The following is a 17,063-nucleotide window of genomic DNA, read 5'->3' as shown; positions in this document are numbered from 1 at the left end:
TTTGTATTTTTAGTAGAGATGGGGTTTTACCATGTTGGCCAGGCTGGTCTCGAACTCCTGACCTCTGGTGATCCACCTGCCTCAGCCTCCCAAAGTGGTGGGATTACAGTCGTGAGTCACCGCACCCGGCCCTGATAAGATATTTTGAGAGCAGGTGTGTATTTCCTGGGTTTAGGAAGAGTAAAATGTGAAGAAAAAGTAGTTGCCTTGTCCATATTTTTATAACGTCAGGTTGTGTTATAAAGAATAGCTTAGTTATCGTTTTAAAATTTAACCATATTATTATTTGCAGAATTGAGTTAGCTAAGATCCAGAGCCCTTAGTAATTTCAGTTTTTTTTTTCATAATTCAGTGCAGTGTGTCATATAATAAATACAGCATTTAAATGTGTTAGACTCCATTGAAGCTGCTTTAATTTAAGAAAAAATAGGGACTTGGAAACAATGTTTTAGTATGATTAATAATAAATTTGGTGTTTTGTTATTTATACAAGTAGGTTATTTTTTAATAATTTAATTTCATTCAAATTTCTGATTGTGAAATTTAAGGGGTTTCTATGTGTTTGTTGTAGGGATTTCAAGCATAATACTGAAATACCAGGTCAGCATGTATGTGTGGTGTTCTTTTCAGTAGCAGTTTCATCATCCTTAGATGAATGTTTTGTTAGTGGCAGTGCCCAAATAAAGGACTTAAGAAGTTGTATTTCAAATTTTATAATGCATCTGCATATTGATCTAGGTTTTCGTAAGTTTTAACTGTTGTTGTAAATGAAATGTAGGCTTCCCAAGGGATTATATGGTATAATAGAGAAACAAAAGTAATTTATCCCTTTTTTTTGCATTAATTTTTGTATTTTCTTTTTTTCTTTGAGACAGAGCCTTGCTCTGTCTCCCAGGCTGGAGTGCAGTGGCACAATCTTGGCTCACTGCAACCTCCACCTCCCGGGTTCAAGTGATTCTTCTGCTTTAGCCTCCCGAGTAGCTGGGACTACAGGTGCATGCCACCATCCCGGCTAGTTTTTGTATTTTCAGTAGAGACGGGGTTTTACCGCGTTGTCCAGGCTAGTCTCAGACTCCTGGTCTCAGGTGATCTACCATTACAGGCGTGAGCCACTGCACCCAGCCCATTTTTGTATTTTCTGTTCAACTTTGAAAGGAGGGACAATTTTTTCCAAATTAGATCTAAAAAGGCAAGAACTTAATATTTTTATATTGGTAGAATTTTTGATATACTATTCAACATGACACAAAGGGGTGGGATTTGATTTGAGTCAGAAGAGATAAGTTTTGTGGTTTTGGGGTTTGTATTTTTCTAGCTATGCAATTTTGAGTAAGTAATTTTTTCTTCCAGAACTTTGTCTTTCTTATCTATAAAATGTTAATGGTGGCCAGGCGCCGTGGCTCACGCCTCTAATCCCAGCACTTTGGGAGGCCAAGACGGGCGGATCACAAGGTCGGGAGATTGAGACCATCCTGGCTAGCATGGTGAAACTCCGTCTCTACTAAAAATACAAAAAAAAAAAAAAAAAAATTAGCCAAAACGGTGGTGGCAGGCACCTGTAGTCCCAGCTACTCGGTAGGCTAAGGCAGGAGAATGTCATGAATCGGGAGGCGGAGCTTGCAGTGAGTCGAGATTGCGCCATTGCACTCCAGCCTGGGTGACAGAGCGAGATTCTGTCTCAGAAAAAAAAAAAAAAAGTTAATGGTAATTTGTATTAACCTCATAGCTTATGAAATTTTTAAAGAGATACTGTATATTAAAATGTTTCATAAACCTTAAAGACACTACTGTGAATTAAGATGATACAAATATAGTTAGCATTCATCTGTGTTTAAGTAATGAAATATGAAAATTTTACATGCAAGGCACAGTTCTCATTATTATTTTATTATATTGTCATAAAATCCACATGATCTTAACATTAGTTTAGTACTCACTTTGTAAAGACCCATTCATTCATTTTATCTCCTAATTGACAGCCCTTACAATTTGATCCATAACATAGGTCACCAAAAGAATTGGAATCTAACTAAATAGAACTCTTTCATAATTAAAAAAAATAATAATTATTATTTGAAGAGGACAAAACACAAGGAAACAAAAATTTCAATCTGATATTGATTTAATTCAGAGAAATAGGTTCAGGGTATTTTCTAGGGATAACAGTGGTTACCAGTGGGGAGGAGATTGGGATTGTGGATGGTCATTTATCCATATTGTTTGATTAAAAAAAAATAAGAGTATCTGTGTATTACTTTGGTAATTAAGATAGCAAAAGACAGAGTGGTGAGGCGGTAGAGGCAGTGGGAACTACTTTTTTTTTTTTAGAAGTTTGGTGACATGAGAGAAGGAAGAAAACAGCATAAGGAGGAAGTTTTCTGTTGTGTTTTAGGTTAGAGACAATGGTCCATTTGGTGGTGGTGGTGTGAGGGAGCCTGGAGAGCATGAGCCAGGTTCAAGCGTGGTTATCTAATGAAGCAGACCCAGGAACACGTGGGAGACGATGGTTGTCTGGAGTAGCAGGAACTCGTGGGAGACGATGGTTGTCTGGAGTAGTGCTGCTCAGAACCAAGACTGGTCTAGGGCTCTGTGGTCTCTGAGACCCTCTCAGGGGATCTGCAAGGTCAAAACTGTTTGCATAGTACTACTAGGATATCATTTGCCTTTATGCTTTCATTCTCTTAAGAGCGTATCATGGAGTTTTTGGAGGCCATATGACTGCGTGAGGAAGACTGTCAGAATGACTGCAGAAGCAGATGAGATCCAGCATTTTTTTTTTTTTTTTGGAGACAGGGTTTTGCTCTGTCACCCAGGCTGGAGTGCAGTGCCATGATACCGGCTCACTGTACCCTCAACTTCCTAGGTTCAAGTCATCCTCCCACCTCAGCCCTCTGAGTAGGTGGGACTGCAGCTGCATGTCACCATGCCTGACTGGTTTTTAATTTTTTACTTTATTTTTTGAGACAGAGTCTCGCTCTGTCGCCCAGAGTGGAGTGCAGTGGCGCGATCTCCGCTCACTACAACCTCCGCCTCCCGGGTTCAAGCGATTCTCCTACCTCAGCCTCCCGAGTAGCTGAGACTACAGACATGTGCCATGATGCCTGGCTAATTTTTGTATTTTTAGTAGAGACAGGGTTTCGCCATGCTCGCCAGGCTGGTTTCGAACCCCTGACCTTGTCATCTGCCTGCCTCGGCCTCCTAAAGTGTTGGGATTATAGGCGTAAGCCACTGTGCCCGGCCTGTTTTTTTATTTTTAGTTTTGTTTTTTGTAGAGATAGGATTTTGCTATGTTGCCCAGGCTGGTCTCCAACTCCTGAGCTCAAGCAATCCTCATGCCTTGGCCTCCCATAATGTTGGGATTGTATATGTGAGACACTTTTTCCAGCCTCTCTGGCTGTCTTTCATTGAGCCTGAAATTAAAAGGTTTTGTAAAATGTAAAAAATTCCACCCTTCTAATTTTTTTTTTTTTTTTTTTTGAGATGGAGTCTCATTCTGTCGCCCAGGCTGGAGTGCAGTGGCATGATCTTGGCTCACTGCAAGCTCCGCCGCCTCCTGGGTTCCTGCCATTCTCCTGCCTCAGCCTCCCAAGAAGCTGGGACTACAGGCGCCTGCCACCACGCCTGGCTAATTTTTTTGTATTTTTAGTAGAGATGGGGTTTCACCATGTTCACCAGGATGGTCTTGATCTCCTGACCTCATGATCTGCCCGCCTCGGCCTCCCAAAGTGCTGGGATTACAGGCGTGAGGCACCGCGCCCGGCCTCTAATTTTTTAATGTAGTTTTTTTTTTCCTCCATGAAATGTTATTAACATTTAATGGGCTTAAATTATTTAATACATATTTTAAACATTTTTTGGTTTTAATTTCTAATACAGTAAATATTGATAGATTATAGCCCACATTAAAAAAAAACTCTTTGGGCTCCTCTAATATCTTAGTGTGTAGAGAGGTTCTAAAACCAAAATTTAAAGGTTTGAGAGCTGTGGTATAAGAGCACAGATGGCAGAGGTACTTCTTCCTGAGAAACAGAATCAGGAGGTGGGAGGAAACTAGAGTCCTGCGGTAGGCAGCAAGAAGCTCAGCCATCCTTGCCATATGGGTTTAAGCCTCTTTTTGTCAGCAAGAAGGCAGGCTCATTGCTGAGACTGAGGTTACACTGGGTCACAAAGGGGACTGACTGCTAGAGCCTCTGTTGGCTCTTAAATTGTTTTTCTATTGAGCAAAGCAAATTGTTTTTTTGCTTCTACCATGCCCTCTGTAAACCCCTCACTGAACTCTCGCTAGCATAAGCTGCCTGAAGGATGGGGCTGGCTGCCATTCTGGGGCAGCCTGTTCAGCCTTTCTGAATTCAGAGAGGCCTTGTTAGGTGGCCCTTGTGCCCAGGCTCAGCTCATGGGGCCTCCCTTTCCTTCTCTGCCTCCGATTCTCCATTGAGGGTGGATAGTTGCAAAAATTATTATTATTTTTTGAGACAGAGTCTCGCTCTTGCTCAGGCTGGAGTGCAGTGGCACAATCTCAGCTCACTGCAACCTCTGCCTCCCAGGTTCAAGCGATTCTCCTGCCTCAGCCTCCTGAGTAACTGGGATTACAGGCATGCGCCACCATACCCGGCTAATTTTTGTATTTTTAGCAGAGATGGAGTTTTGCCATGTGGGCCAGTCTGGTCTCGAACTCAGGACTTCAGGTGATCTGCCCACCTCAGCCTCCAAAGTGCTGGGATTGCAGGCATGAGCCACTGTGCCCGCCACAAAAAGTATTTACAGTTTGTTTAGCATCAAGCCTAGCTTTGTATGTGCAGCATATTGTGTGTGATTCCTGGTTGAGAAGTGTAAGGTTTCCTGGGAGTAAGAAGGAAGTTCTTAAGCAAGGCTTACAGACGCCCAGGGAAAACAAAATCCCTTTATCTCTCTGGGGTTTTAGGACTCTCATCAATTCACATAATTGAAATAGAGAACATTGATTGTTCAACTGTTTTTTATTTTAATAGTTTTTGTAGTACATAAAAATCATGTTATGAATTATTTTGTAGTTTTACTTATAACTCTTTTTTAGCACTTTTACTGTATTCATAAAAATTAAAAATTATGAGTTCTGAGAAAGCAGTGAAATAATATATAGGTATTTGATTAACTTTTATGTGATCTTTTACCTCAAGCTAATGTTTCTCAAAATCAAGTGTTTTACCTTATTTCTTACTGTTTGGAAAATGTTTTAATATACTTGATTATACTAAGTATTTTCCAGTATTTGAACTCATTAAGGGAAATCTTTCATATGATTTGTTTTAAATGACATGCAATTTTTTTCACTTTAATAGGCAATTTAATTTTTCCCTATAACTTTTCTGTTTTTTGAAGGTATAATTTACATACAGTAAAATTTATCTTTTTATTCAATTCTTTGAGTTTTGACAAGCATATTTTGTTGTTAACTATCCCTACAATCAAGTTTTGTCACCCCCTTAATGTCCCCCATGCCACTTTGTAGTTAGCCCTGCCCTTCCTTCCAGCCCCTGGCAGCCACTGATCTGTATGTTGTCCTTACAGTTTTGGGAAGGACGTGTAATTTAAACAGTGTGTGACCCGTATTTCTCCCTTCCTAGTAGTGGCTCACAGCTCAGACTACTAATTTATAAACTCTTGAGTGACTAACCTTTACTCGTGAGCACTTGCCTATAAAGGAAAGCAGTTCAGACCCAGATTTAAGGGTAACTTTTATTCCAGTTTTACAAATTTTTCCTACTGCCATTGTTTAAGTAGTTTTGTAGATGATACTCTTACTTTTGAAGAAAATTGCTAAATATTTGAAAATACTAAAACAGAACTGATTTGAATTTCCATGTATTTTAATTGAGGCTTTTACATTAGTTTTTTTTCAGCTTTCCAAATTTCATCACATTCTTGTCTCCTATTAATTACCACTAATTATGTAGCACTCAGAGGCCCTTTTCCTGTAGCAGGAAAGAAGGTTAAATGAGTAACTGGAACAATCCTGTTCCCTTGGGGGATTAACTGTATTTTAAGTGGAATAGGTTAAAGTATTATATAAAGTTAAATGAACTTTTATCGTTACTTTAATCTTGATAGAACTGGTTTGTAAAAATTGTACCATAGAATCATTTAAACTTTAGTGAGGGAAATGATTAAAAAGACTCATGTTCACATCTTAGAAACAAAGTTCTTATATACTGGGCGTAAGTACCTATTCTGTGTTTCATTCCCACATGCATCTTTAAGAAATACTTTACAGCTTACTCATTCCTATACACCAATAACAGACAAACACAGAGCCAAATCATGAGTGAACTCGCATTCATAATTGCTACAAAGAGAATAAAATACCTAGGAATCCAACTTACAAGGGATGTAAAGGACCTCTTCAAGGAGAGCTACAAACCATTGCTCAACGAAATAAAAGAGGACACAAACAAATGGAAGAACATTCCATGCTTATGGATAGGAAGAATCAGTATCATGAAAATGCCCATACTGCCCAAGGTAATTTATAGATTCAGTACCATCTCAAGCTACCTGATTTGAATTCAATGACTGTCTTCACCAATGACTGTCTTCACAGAATTGGAAAAAACTACTTTAAAGTTCATATGGAACCAAAAAAGAGCCTGCATCGCGAAGACAATCCTAAGCAAAAAGAACAAAACTGGAGACATCACACTACCTGACTTCAGACTATACTACAAGGCTACAGTAACCAAAACAGCATGATACTGCTACCAAAACAGAGATATAGACCAATGGAACAGAATAGAGGCTTCAGAAATAACACCACACATCTACAACCATCTGATCTTTGACAAACCTGACAAAAACAAGAAATGGGGAAAGGATTCCCTATTTAATAAATGGTGCTGGGAAAACTGGCTAGCCATGTGTAGAAAGCTGAAACTAGATCTCTTGCTTATACTTTATACAAAAATTAATTCAAAAGGGATTAAAGACTAAAATGTTAGACCTAAAGCTATAAAAACCCTCAAAGAAAACCTAGGCAATACTATTCAGAACATAGGCATGGGGACGGACTTCATGACTCAGACACCAAAGGCCATGGCAACAAAAGCCAAAATAGACAAATGGGATCTAATTAAACCAAAGAGCTTCTGCACGGCAAAAGAAACTACCATCAGAGCGAGCAGGCAACCTACAGAATGAGAGAAGATTTTTGCTATCTACCCATCTGACAAAGGGCTAATATCCAGAACCTACAAAGAGCTCAAATTTACAAGAAAAAAAAAACCCCATCAAAAAGTAGGCAAAGGATATGAACAGACACTTCTCAAAAGAAGACATTTGGCCGGGCGCGGTGGCTCAAGCCTGTAATCCCAGCACTTTGGGAGGCTGAGACGGGCGGATCACGAGGTCAGGCGATCGAGACCATCCTGGCTAATACGGTGAAACCCTGTCTCTACTTAAAAATACAAAAAACTAGCCGGGCGACGAGGCGGGCGCCTGTCGTCCCAGCTACTCGGGAGGCTGAGGCAGGAGAATGGCATAAACCCGGGAGGCGGAGCTTGCAGTGAGCTGAGATCCAGCCACTGCACTCCAGCCTGGGTGGCAGAGCAAGACTCTGTCTCAAAAAAAAAAAAAAAAAAAAAAGAAGACATTTATGCAGGCAACAGACACATTAGAAAATGCTCGTCATCACTGATCATCAGAGAAATGCAAATCAAAACCACTATGAGACACCATCTCATGCCAGTTAGAATGGCGATCGTTAAAAATTCAGGAAACAGCAGATGCTGGAGAGGATGTGGAGAAATAGGAACGCTTTTACACTGTTGGTGGGAGTGTTAATTAGTTCAGACATTGTGGAAGACAGTGTGGCAATTCCTCAAGCATCTAGAACTAGAAATACCCTTTGACACAGTGATCCCATTACTGGGTATATACCCAAAGGATTATAAATCATGCTACTATAAAGACACATGCATACATGTTTACTGCGGCACTCTTCACAATAGCAGACTTGGAACCAACTCAAATGTCAATCAGTGATAGACTGGATTAAGAAAATGTGGCACATACACACCATGGAATACTATGCAGCCATAAAAAAGGATGAGTTCATGTCCTTTGCAGGGACATGGATGAAGCTGGAAACCATCATTCTGAGCAAACGATCACAAGAACAGAAAACCAAACACTGCATGTTCTCACTCATAGGTGGGAATTGAACAATGAGATCACTTGGACACAGGGTGGGGATCATCACACACTGGAGCCTGTCGGGGGGCTGGGGCCTGGGGGAGGGATAGCATTAGGAGAAATACCTAATGTAAATGATGAATTAATGGGTGCAGCAAACCAACATGGCACATGTATACATATGTAACAAACCTGCACATTGTGCACATGTACCCTAGAACTTAAAGTACAATAAAAAAAAAGAAATTTTACAATTAGAAGAGTGTTCCTCTGTCCGCTTCTGAAGCAAAAGAATGTTTAGTTTGAATTAAGAGGCATTAATTACTCTCAGTTGTAATATTTTGTTTTATTTATGTAAATAACAAAAGAGTTCAGGCCTGTTACAATCTTTCTAAATTAAAAATGATTATTCTCTGGGCAAAAAAAAAAAAAAAAAAAAAAATTTTACAGCTTACTATATGCTAAGTACTGTTACAGACATTAATTAATCATCACAACAAATGTATGAAGTAGATCCTATTATTTGCATTTTAGGGATGAGAGCTAAGTATAGAGAGGTTAAGTAATTTGCCCAAGCCGACATAGCCAGAAAGTTGCAGAACCACTTATCTCTTTACTTTTCATATATTTGTCTTTCCTTTATTCAGCCTATATCTGCAATGTAAAGTATCTACATAATGCTGATGGTTAATTTAGTGCCTCATTTGGAATCATGAGATGCCTTTGTATCTCCTTATGTGCCCCTTAACTGCAGCTACTTCAGTTGTTGGCATTTTGTAGCCGACGGATATAGTCCTGTTAGATGGAAGCTGCGCAGAAGTGTAAACGCAGTCCACGAACCTTCAACCTCTTAGGTGAGGACAGGGTCTGTACTGTAGGAACTTGTGAGGTAGTCTGATTCCAAATTACTCAAAATGATTCAAGAATTGTTCTATATAGTTGAACCTCCTGGGAAGTCAAATCTGCTTTAGGGGACCCAGAGATCTTGAGATGAGCCAAGTATTACAGGTCATGTTAAAGACTGGACATAGCTCAGGGCCGGGTGCGGTGACTCACTCCTGTAATCCCAGCACTTTGGGAGGCTGAGGCGGGCGGATCACGAGGTCAAGAGATTGAGACCATCCTGGCTAACACAGTGAAACCCCATCTCTACTAAAAATACAAAAAACTAGCCGGGCGTGGTGGCGGGCGCCTGTAGTCCCAGCTACTCAGGAGTCTGAGACAGGAGAATGGCGTGAACCCAGGAGGTGGAGCTTGCAGTGAGCCGAGATCGCGCCACTGCACTCCACCCTGGGCGACAGAGTGAGACTCCATCTCAAAAAGAAAAAAAAAAAGATTGGACATAGCTCTGTTTTCCCTTCAAGGGAAGAAACATTTCTGTCTGAAATTTTTTTTTATTCCTGTGGTCATTCTTCTGTTGGTATGTATTGTTCATCTGCTGTTTTCTTACATGCTTTATATTTCCCATGCTACACAGATGTGTTTTACACACTCATTATTTCATCAGTTTATACATTATTTAATTACTTGGTACTGTAATAATAGTGGTGCAGTTGTATAAATAGGTTTGGGAACAAACCCAGCTGACCGTGGTAAGCATAAGAGCAGAAGTGCTTGGTGACGGAAGGAGTGGCTGGCCTGTGACGTGGAGAGAAGTCGGTATGATAGATCTGGGGATTAGGGAGTAGAGATGGATGAGTCATTTAGGTGGAGGCTAATTGAGCTTCTGCAGTTCAGTATGGTGTCTCGACATATTCTGTCAATTTGGTGGAGATTTTACTGTATTTAGCAGGTATTAAAATAAGGTTTTCAAAAAACCCATTATCAGCAAAATCAAAACCAACTTTACTTGGTTTTATGACCATTATCTAATTTTTTGATGATGATGTTTCTTAGTTTTTTAAAAATAAATTTTTTTTAGGATATAATTCACAAACCATGTAAGTTACCCGTTTATCCAGTTAGCGTTTTTTGAGATATTCAGAGTTGTACAGCCATCACCACAATTTTAGGATATTTTATCACCTTATAAAGAAATGTGGTACCTTTTAGCTATCGCCTCCTAGCCCCAGCAATCACTTATCTACTTTCTATATGTGTAGATTTGCCTATTCTGGACATTGCATATACAGGGACTCATTTTTTTTTAGGACTGGCTTCTCTAGCATAATGTTTAGGGTTCATCCATGTCATACATATATCAGTACTTTATTCCTTTTTATTGCCAAATATTCTGTACTATGGATATACTGTATTTTGTCACCCATTCATCAGTTGATGGACATTTGAATTGTTCCTACACTTTGGCTGTTATGAGTAATGGTACTATAAACTTTCACGTACAAATTTTTGTGTAGACATTTTTCTTGGATATATACCTAAGAGAAGAATTTCTGAGTAAACTGGTTACTCTATATTTTAACTATTTGAGAGCTTCCAAACTTTCTCAAAGGAACTCTTATCCTTTGACATCTCGGTGTATAAGGGTTCGAATTTTTCCACATCCTTGCCAACACCTGTTTTTATCTGACTTCTTGATTCTGGCCATCCTAGTGCATGTGAAGTGGTATTTCATGTGGTTTTGCTTTACATCTTCCTGGTGACTAATGATGTTGACCATATTTTCATGTGCTTGTTGACCATTGTAGAAATGACTGTTCAGATCCTTTCCCCTCCTCTCCCTGTTTTTTTAAGAGACATAGTCTCACCCTGTCACCAGGCTAGAGTGCAGTGGCACAATCACAGCTCACTGCAGCCTTGACCTTTGCCCATTTTAATTTTGGATTTTGTTTTTATTATTGTAAGAGTTCTTTATATAGTGTAGATAAAATTTCTTATTACTTACATGATTTGCAAATATTTTCTTCCTTTCTGTGGATTTTCTTTTTTTTTTTTTTTGAGACAGAGTCTCACTCTGTCGCCCGGGCTGGACTGCAGTGGCTGGATCTCAGCTCACTGCAAGCTCCGCCTCCCGGGTTTACAGCATTCTCCTGCCTCAGCCTCCCGAGTAGCTGGGACTACAGGCGCCTGCCACCTCGCCCAGCTAGCTTTTTTGTATTTTTTAGTAGAGACGGGGGTTTCACCGTGTTAGCCAGGATGGTCTCGATCTCCTGACCTCGTGATCTGCCCGTCTCGGCCTCCCAAAGTGCTGGGATTACAGGCTTGAGCCACCGCGCCCGGCCCATTCTGTGGATTTTCATTCCAGTTTCTTGATGGTGTCCTTTGAAGCATGAAGTTTATTTCAATCAAGTCCAGTGTATTTGTTTTTTATTTTATTGCTTGTGGGTTTTGGTGCCATATCTAAAAATCCATTGCCAAATCCAAGATCATGAAGATTTATACGTGTTTTCATTTGAGAGTTTTATAGTTTTGGCTCTTACATTTAGGTCTTTGATGCATTTCAGTTAATTTTTGTATATGGTGTGAGGAAAGGGTCTAACTTCATACTTTTATGTGTGAATATCTAATAGACACATCACCATTTCTTGAAAATATATTTTACCTGTTGGTAAAATATATTTTTACCATTTAGATCCATTTTATAGGTTGTAACAACACTTAATAAAATTATCAAAATTCCCTTTTAAACATTCTTCAACTTCCTCATCTCTTATGGCTGCTCTGGAACCTTCTACCCCTACCTGCAAGTAAAACCTCACCCTGGTGGTATCACCCTGGTTGAAAATCAATTGATCATAGATGTATGGGTTTATTTCTGGACTGTCGGTTCTATCCTATTGCGTCAGTGCCATGCTGTCTTGATTACTCTTGCTTTTTAATAAGTTTTGAAATTGGTGTGAGTCCCCCAACTTTGTTGTTCTTTTTGAAGATTGTTTGTTTTGGCTCTTCTAGGTCCTTTGCATTGTCATATGAATTTTAGAATTAGCTCAAGTTCTGACAAAGAAACCAACTGGGATTCTCATAGTGATTGCCTTGAATCTATAAATAGATTTGGTTATTATTGCATTTAATAGTGCTAAGCCTTAGATCCATGAACATGGGATGTCTTCCCATTTATTTAGGTCTTCGTTAACTCGAAAAAAAGGGAAATTCCCCCCTTTTTTTGATAACAGGATTTCTTATGTTGCCTAGGCAGGTCTTGAACTCCCGGGCTCAAGGTGTCCTCCTTTCTCTGCCTCCCTAAGTGCTGGAGTTACAGGTATGAGCCACTGCACTCAGCTGATTTTTGTTTATTCATCATGTATCCTGCTGCCTTGCTGAATTCATTTATTAATTTTAATGTCTTTTTAGTAGATTCCTTAGGATTTTCTTTTTACAAGATTATGTCATCTGTGAATAGAGATACCATTACTTGTTCCAATTTGGGTGCCTTTTCATTTTCTTGCTTTTTTGTTTTTCTGAGACGGAGTCTTGCTCTGTTGCCCAGGCTGGAGTGCAGTGCCGCAGTCTCGGCTTACCACAGCCTCTGCATCCTGGGTTCAAGAGATTCTCCTGCCTCAGCCTCTTGAGTAGCTGGGACTACAGGCGCACACCACTGCACCTGGCTAATTTTTGTGTTCTTAGTAGAGACAGGGTTTCGCTATGTTGGCCAGGCTGGTCTTGAGCTCCTGACCCTGTGATCTACCCACCTCAGCCCCCAAAGTGCTGGGATTACAGGCGTGAGCCACCGTGCCCGGCTCTCTTTCTGTTTATTATTATTTTTTATTTGTTTATTTTTAATGCTTATTTATTTTTTGAGACGGAGTCTCGCTCTGTCGCCCAGGCTGGAGTGCAGTGGTGCGATCTCGGCTCACTGCAAGCTCCACCTCCCGAGTTCACACCATTCTTCTGCCTCAGCCTCCCGAGTAGCTGGGACTACAGGCGCCTGCCACCACGCCCAGCTAATTTTTTGTATTTTCAGTAGAGATGGGGTTTCACTGTGTTAGCCCGGATGGTCTCAATCTCCTGACTTCATTATCTGCCTTTCTCGGCCTCCCAAAGTGCTAGGATTACAGGCATGAGCCACCGTGCCCGGCTCTCTTGCTATTTGTTTTTAAAAATTGTTTTGTGGACCTGGTGTGGTGGCTCACGTCTATAATCCCAGTACTTTGAGAGGCTGAGGCGCGTGGATCACCTGAGGTCAGGAGTTCAAGTGGAAGTTGGAGAACAGCCTGACTGACATGGAGAAACCCCCTCTCTACTAAGAATACAAAATTAGCTGGCGTGGTGGCAGGCGCCTGTAATCCCAGCTACTCAGGAGGCTGAGGCAGGAGAATGGCTTGAACCTGGGAGGCGGAGGTCGTGGTGAGCCGAGATCGCACCATTGCACTCCAGCCTGGGCAACAAGAGCAAAACTCCATCTCGGAGGGGAAGAAATGGTTTTTGTGGAGCTCAGAGCTGGAGGGTGGAATAGATTCTCCCGAAGCGTTTAAATAATTTATTTCAAATGTATTATATGAGAGAATGTTTAAATATTTGAATGTTAAATACCAGTCTTACAAGAGAATGTTTATATAATTTATATTTCAAGTGGAAATATTTTTGCGTGGGTGTTGAAAAACAGTTTTTTTGTGTGTTGAAACCAACTTTTCGGTTTGGCCCATTGTAACTGAATTTGGAGCTGTTTTTGTTTCCCCTTAGGATAATTTTCTCTTTAGAAGAGCAGCATTCTAGAATATAAGGTTAGAAAGTATAGATAGCTTTCAAACTAGTTGACTGATTTTAGCTGTTGAACTTCCCTGTTTTTATTTCTAGAGGTTTCATTTGACATAACTGCTTATTTTTCTTCAGCAACAGAAAGTTCATGAGATAGTTTATAGATAGTAGCCTTGGCATCTGTGGGTAATTAATAAGTACCTTATAGTGGCTGGGCACAGTGGCTCATGCCTGTAATCCCAGAACTTTGGGAGGCTGAGGGGGCACATCACAAGATCAGGAGATCGAGACCTGGCTAACACGGTGAAACCCTGTCTCTACTAAAAATACAAAAGTTAGCCAGGTGCGGTGGCGGATGCCTGTAGTCCCAGCTACTCGGGAGGCTGGGCTTGAACCCGGGAGGCAGAGGTTGCAGTGAGCCGAGATTGCTCCACTGCACTCCAGTCTGGGCGACAGAGCGAGACTCCCGTCTCAAAAAAAAAAAAAAAGTACCTTATAGTTTGAACTTGTTATCTAGGGGGAAATTCTCATGGATAAATAGAAACTCTTAGGAAAATAAAGAGTTGTAAAAGGAAGATGAAACTACAGGTAAAAATATAAATTTTTTTTCATCATTTGTTGAGGACTTGCTATTTATAGACCCTCTACTAAGCGTAGGCAACACAGTTCTGTCCTCTAAATTTTCAGTTTTGCTAGAGTATTACCATGCTAAAATGAATAAAAAGAAGCCAGACGCGGTGTTTCATGTCTGTAACTCCAGAACTTTGGGAGGCTGAGGCTGATGGATCACTTGAGGTCAGGAGTTTGAGACCAGCCTGGCCACCACGGTGAAACCCCATCTCTACTAAAAGTATAAAAAATTAGCCGGGAGACTGGGTGTGCTGGTTCACGCCTGTAATCCTAGCACTTTGGGAGGCCGACGTAGCGGATCACCTGAAGTCAGGAGTTCAAGACCAGCCTTGCCAAAATGGCGAAACCCTGTCTCTACTAAAAATACAAAAATTAGCCAGGCTTGGTGGCAGGTGCCTATAATTCCAGCTACTGGGGAGACTGAGGCAGGAGAATAACTTGAACCCGGGGGGGCAGAGGTTGCAGTGAGCCGAGATTGCACGCTTGCACTCCAGCCTGGACGAAAAAGTGAAACTCTATCTCCAAAAAAAAAAAAAAAATTGCTGGGCGTGGTGGTTGGTGTGTATCATCCTAGCTACTTGGGAGGCTGAGACAGGAGAATTGCTTGAACCCAGGAGGTGGAGGTTGCAGTGATCTGAGATCATACCACTGCACTCCAGTCTGGGTGACAGAGCGGTGGTTGCAGTGATCTGAGATTGTACCACTGCACTCCAGCCTGGGCGACAGAGCAAGACCCCGTTTCAAAAAAAAAAAAAACAGGTTGAGCAAGGTAGCTCATGCCTGTAATCCCAGCACTTTGGGAGGCCGAGGCCGGAGGATCACTTGTGGTCAGGAGTCCGAGACCAGCCTGGCCAACATAGTGAAACCCCGTCTCTACTAAAAATACAAAAGTTAGCTGGGCGTGGTGGTGGGCGCCTGTAATCCCAGCTACTCGGGAGGCTGAGGCAGGAGAATCGCTTGAACCCAGGAGGTGGAGACTGCAGTGAGCTGAGATTGTACCACTGCACTCCAGCCTGGGTGACAGAGTGAGACTCTATCTAAAATAATAATAATAATAAAATAAATAAAATGAATACAAAAAATTTTTGGTTTACCGGTTATCTTAATGAAACATAACACATGAATGTTAAGATATTGTTGAATAAGATGACAGAACCTGAGCTTGTTTGATTAAACTGCTCTCTTGCCTGGCTTTTCTCTCTTCCTGTAATTTATGAATTCAAACATTGGGTCAATTATGAGGCAAGGCTCCACCTTCGCACTACACTGCCTGTAAGTAAGCACAGTATAGCAATAAAAAATATCTCTCAAAGGATCTTAGTAGATCCATTTTATAGGTTGTAACAACACTTAATAACATTATCAAAATTCCCTTTTAAACATTCTTCAACTTCCTCATCTCTTATGGCTGCTCTGGAACCTTCTGCCTTCTACCTACCTGCCGGTAAAACCTCAACACCCTGCACCGGGTCACACCACCCACTTCCCTGGATCCTGGCCTGTCTTTTATCCTGCCTTCTCTCTGCCCTTTGCTTTTCCATTTCAGCTGGTATCTGCATTCTCCACTCCAGATGGAGTCCAGGATTGGGTGGCTTATGGCCGCCTTTTTCCTTTTCCTTTCCTCTCTTCACCTGATCCCGGGGCTTTTCATTTTCTCCATTCTACACCACAAGCAAACTTTAATAATGACTACCAGATATCTCTGGAAGAGGCCACTGTTATTTTTACAGAGGATGTGACTTTACCTTGGGAAGGGAAGAGGGAAGAATGCTTAGTGGGTAGGAGCTGGCAAAGGAATTGAAGGAGATTGTGAGACTGCCTTAAAATTTCTATTCAAAGAGCTTGTTAATACCTCTATTCCTGGAAAAAAACAAAGAGCTTGTTAAGTTTTCTGTTTTAAAATACTTTGTTCTAGAGGGGACACAGGCCATTTGAAGAATGGAAGATTGAGAGAATTCTGCAACTCATGACAAGCTGTAAAAGGTTGCTAAGGAGATTCTTATGAGAAGGAGTAGTATTTAAATGATCCGTAACTGAACTCTGACTTCTAAAGGCAGGAAATGAAAGGAGGGTACTATTTTTCTTCCTTTAACATTTTAGAAAGCAAGCAAGAGCAAGAATTTTCTTTTTCTTAAAACACAGAAAGAATTTGGTTTGTGTACAATTAATTTGGCATTAGCATATTTTTTAACATTTTATTGAAGTATAGAACTCTGAGAAAGTATACAGATCATTAAGTTATAACTTGATGAATTTTTACAAGTGATACTGTTACATTTTAATGTCATTTAAACAGACCAAATTTCTTGTCTTTGAAAAATGTAATCTTAAAATTTGGGATTTTTTTTTTTCTTTTTTGTGGAGATGGAGTCTTGCTCTATCACCCAGAGTAGAGTTCGGTGGTGAGATCTTGGCTCACTGCAACCTCCGCCTCCCTGGTTCAATCGATTCTATATATATATATATATATATATACACACATACATATATATATATATACACACACACATACATATATATATATACACACACACACATACATATATATATATATATTTTTTTTTTCTCTTTTTTTGAGACAGTGTTTCACTCTTGTTGCCCAAGCTGTGCAATGGCACAATCTCGGCTCACTGCAACCTCTGCCTCCCGAGTTCAAGCAATTCTCTTGCCTCAGC

General features: G+C 40.6%; 1 protein-coding gene across 5 annotated transcripts in view; it reads left to right on the top strand.

Annotated features, from left to right (window-relative positions):
• Positions 1-17,063, top strand: part of SPIRE1 (spire type actin nucleation factor 1) — a 197,212-nt gene that overhangs the window by 23,482 nt on the left and 156,667 nt on the right. The window lies entirely within an intron of this gene.

Source organism: Trachypithecus francoisi, unplaced genomic scaffold (assembly GCF_009764315.1).
Source record: "Trachypithecus francoisi isolate TF-2019V2 unplaced genomic scaffold, Tfra_2.0 Lachesis_group19, whole genome shotgun sequence".
In the NCBI taxonomy this organism is placed as follows: Eukaryota; Metazoa; Chordata; class Mammalia; order Primates; family Cercopithecidae; genus Trachypithecus; species Trachypithecus francoisi.
The sequence above is the reverse complement of the archived record's forward strand: the minus strand, read 5'-3'. Positions and strand labels throughout refer to the sequence as shown.